Raw genomic sequence first — 4,835 nt, 5'->3', positions numbered from 1 at the left:
TTGAAACGCAGTCGATGAAAATCCATTATTTCTAGGGTTAATAATTGTTATTTTTAAATTATTTGGTTAGCCTCTTAAGGTGTGGATGGCAACCCAAAAAAGGATATTGAATGAATTGAGTTTTTTTCCTAATCTTCTTCTTCTCCTTCTCTCTTGTTCCCTCATCCCCCAGCTTCACTGCTTCTAGCCTCCCTTGACCGACCATTCACCCTAGTCCTTTAGGGGGAGCCCACTCCTCCCCCTTCTTCAAAACTCTCTACCCTTGCCCTAACCCTTTCCATCATCCATAATCCTTCCACCACCACCTTACTCACCGATGCCACCCCATTACCACCAGTCTACCACCTCCATAATCCACCTAGGAACCTATGCCTTTATCCACGGATCCAAAGAACGGACTCCCTGATATTCACCCACTTATCTAAAGATATCTCCGGATCCCATAGTCCGATTCTCCTAAAATTAGATTCGTTGGAAAGATCTTTTCCAGGACTATGATCTATCACAATTTCACGTTGATCTGATGGCTATATTTTCAAGGATCCTCTTCTAAAGTTCCATGCAAGATCCTATCCAGATTTGAAAATGGGATAGATCAAATCTTAACCTAAGGGGAGATCGTATCAATTCCTTTCATATCCAAGCCTACACAGATGTCGATTGGGCTCGTGACATTGCCGATAGATGTTCTATTAGTGGCTCATGTGTCCATATTGGCTCTAATCCTATATTGTAAGTTCCAAAAGGCAAAAAACTGTCTAGTCAACAAAAGCTGAATATAGATCATTGGCACAAACTTCCGCTAACGTTAAATGGCTTACTATGTTATTCACTGAGCTTCATCTACCACTCATTTCTATTCCCAAGGTCTGGTATGACAATCTATCAGCTATTTCTCTTTCATCTAACTCAATCTTTGACAATCAAACTAGACACATTGGGGTTGATGTTCACTTTGTTCGAGAGAAAGTTCAATCCAAAGAAATACTAGTTCATCATATCTCCAGTGCAGAACAACATGCTAACATCTTTACAAAGCCGCTTCCTATTGCTCGCTTTCAGTTTTTACGTGACAAACTCAAGGTGCATGCTCCTCCTTGACTTTGAGGGGGGCTAACAGCATAACAACTAAATTGTATCAAATAACCAAATTGATTATTATTAGTTTCTCACCCTCCTTAAAACCCTATCTAATTTGTTATTAGTTGTAACAAATTATATCTGTACATATCTATAAATATCAATAAAACACTCTCAGCTATTTGTTAAGTTGAGTTGCAAACTTCCATTCTTCTCTCTAGTCATTTGTCGATCATATAATAACTGCCTTGAGGTCCTTTGAGTTCCCTACTTCCGTTGGTACGAAAAGTGAGGGGAAAAATCAAATTAGAATTTCCTATATTACTTCCTATGGTGATTACTTATTATTCATATATGGTTATTGATATATTCTATTTTCTATTTTAATAAACTTAGCTATATGTATATATATTTATAATAAAAAGATAATTCCAATAATGTACACATAATTCTAGTGTATTATTCATATGTATATAGAAATATTATATATATATATATATATATGTATGTATGTATGTATGTATGTATGTATACATTTAGACTGATAGTGATACGAATTGGATCAAATCGGATCACATCAAAGGGAGATTAGGCTCAATGGATTGAGTCTAATTATCTTATTTGGTTATTTGGTTTAGTTAGAGTCTTAGCAGGTTAAGATTTTATTTAATTAGCTAAATCCAATTCTGCACAGTTTTAGGAAACATATTCTATACATATCCTAATAATATCAAACTAGTTGGATAAGGTCACCAACCTCTAGATCTACAACTTTGATATTCATAACTTCTCCATATTTGGAATCTATCTATGACAAAACGAAATCTTAATTCGAGAGTTAATCGAAGAAGATAAGGAAGATTGGTTTAGTTGATTTGTTAGGGTTTTAACTTAGTTGTTGATTTGTTAGGATTTGTTATAGTTGTTTAATTTAGTTGATGAGTCCCTAGGGTGAGCCTCTATATTTATATGGAGGAAACTCTAATTGGAGTATGATGATGATGATATTAGAATTGGTTTTGGCCTTTATCTCCTCCTCTACTTGTCTCTAGCTATTGGCGACCTCTCCCACTACCCAAGTTTTTGGTCGGCCTCTTCCAGCTTCCAATCTCCCTCTTTTACAATAACTTCTCCCCCTTCACACCAAGAACTAAACCTAGGATTTAATTGGAGGGCTATCAAGCTAGGATTTAATTGACCTTCGGCCATTATTTGGTTGATATCTTGAGATCTAACCGTTTGAATTCTATGATCTTAGATTCGTTGGAAAGCTCTCTCCAAGAGCAATAACATATCCAAAATTAGGAGGATCCATTGGTTAGATTGTTCACAGATTCCCTTGAAAGTTACATGCTTTATTGAGTTCAGAATCGTAGCGGATCGGATTAGGCTGGTTCATAACAACACTTGAGGGCCGAGTATCATCAAATTAGAGTTCACCTAGTAAATGTACACAAAACTGCATTTTGAACTCCAGACGAGAATTACGAGTTTCGAGTAATGCCTTTTGGTCTCACCAATGCTCCAGCTACCTTTCAAGGCCTAATGAATGATATATTTCGGCCTCTATTGCGAAGGTATGTCTTGGTATTTTTTGATAATATTTTGGTGTATAGCAGGACTGAATTAGAGCATTGGCGATATTTGAAGGACGCGTTGAATTTGTTAAAGCAAAACCAATTGAAGATCAAGAAGTCCAAGTGCCTATGGGGAGTACTACAAGTAGAGTATTTAAGCCACATCATTTCAGCGAATGGTGTAGAGGTGGATCCTCAAAAGGTTGAATGCATGACCGCTTGGCCTATTCCTACTACTACCATCAGATTGCGAGGATTTTTGGGGCTGACCAGATACTATCGCCGCTTCATCGCCGGCTATGGCAAGATCGCTGCTCCACTCACTTCTTTGTTGAAAGACTCTTTTAGATGGACGGATGAAGCCATTATAGTCTTTGAAAAACTGAAAACAATAATGACGACAGCGCTCGTTCTAGCGCTACTAAACTTCACTAAAGAGTTTATTATGAAATGTGATGCGTCGGGTGTTGACATAGGAGCTGTACTAATGCAAGGAGGACGTCCCATAGCCTTTCTTAATAAGGCTTTGTCACAAAAATCTCAGCAATTATCGACTTATGAAAGAGAGATGTTGGCAATTCTGCATGCAGTGACAAAGTGGAGGCCTTATTTGATAAGTAGACGATTCATTATACGAACCGATCAAAAGAGCCTTCCATACTTTATGGGACAATGTATACACACTCTAGCACAATAGAGATGGGTTACAAAATTGTTGGGGTATGATTATAAAATCCAATACAAGAAGGGAATGGAAAATAGAGTAGTGGATGTACTATCACGCCAACCCGATACCGTCGAGCTTGCAGCCTATTCTTCTCTTACCTTTCCCTTCCTTGACGAGCTGAGGTATCTATGTACATCTGACCCAGATATTTTGAAATTACTACAGGAGGTGATGGATGATCCAAAGCGCCATCCAGAGTTAGAGAACTAAGGCAGTTTGCTGTTAGACCGCAGATGTATTCAAGTGCTCGCAAATAATGGATTGCGGCAAAAATTATTAGAGCACTTCCACTAAATTCCAAAGCTGATCATAAGGGTGTCTTGAGGACTTATAGAAGGATATCTCAAAGTTGCATATGGCCAGGATTGAGGTGGGATGTGAGGAGATTTGTTTGTGCTTGCGAAGTCGGTCAAAGAGCTAAGGCAACCACATTGAAATTGGTAGGATTACTACAGCCTTTACATATACTGGACCATGTTGGGGAAGATATTTCTATGGATTTCATAGAGGGTCTTCTACTGATATGTGGTTATTCTATTATCTTTGTGGTGGTTGACAAATTGAGCAAGTATGTGCACTTTTTGATATTGTCGCATCCATTTTTAGTCAAATCTATGGCTAAAATTTTTCTTAAAGATGTTGCTGCGTTACATGGCATGCCACGCATGATTGTCTCGAATCGTGATCGTGTATTTATGAGCAACTTTTGGATGAAACTTTTTAGATTGTAGGGGACTCGATTGAACTTCAGTTTGGCCTACCATCCATAGATGGACAATCAAACTGAGGTGGTCAATCGAGGGATTGAGCAGTACTTGAGGTGCTTTGTTGGAAAGATGCTGAGACGATGGCTAGAGTTTTTACCGTGGGCGGAGTGGTCTTACAACACCGCCTACTATAGCAGCATTTGCATGACTCCATTTGAGGTGGTGTATGGATGCATGACTTCGACATTACACGCTTATGATCTAGTGGCATCGATAGATCGGTCGGAGGTGGACTTAGCTTTGATGGATAGAGACGCCACATTGAGGAGTTTGTGTGCTCATCTTAAACTTACTCAAAACTGCATAAAGCAAGTTTATGATCATAGCCATAGGGAGCAGGAGTTGAACATCGGTAATTTGGTGTTTGTGAGGGTGCAACCATATTGACAAGTGACCTCGCGTCTGATGCAAAACCAGAAGTTAGCACATCACTATTTTGGACTTTGGACGGGCATTACGAGTTTCGAGTGATGCACAAAATTGTATTATGACTTTGGACGAGCATTACGACTTCGGACAGGCATTATGAGTTCTACCATGCACATTTCGGATGGGCATTACGAGTTTGGACTTCGGACGGGCATTACAAGTTAGCGCACGGTAGGATGTGCACAAAACTGCATTTCGAACTTTGGACGGGAATTATGAGTTCCAAGTGATGTCTTTTGGTCTCACCAATGTTCT

Source organism: Typha angustifolia, chromosome 15 (genome assembly GCF_048772165.1).
Source record: "Typha angustifolia cultivar Huaian chromosome 15, ASM4877216v1, whole genome shotgun sequence".
Lineage (NCBI taxonomy): Eukaryota > Viridiplantae > Streptophyta > Magnoliopsida > Poales > Typhaceae > Typha > Typha angustifolia.
This window is presented reverse-complemented; position numbering follows the sequence as displayed.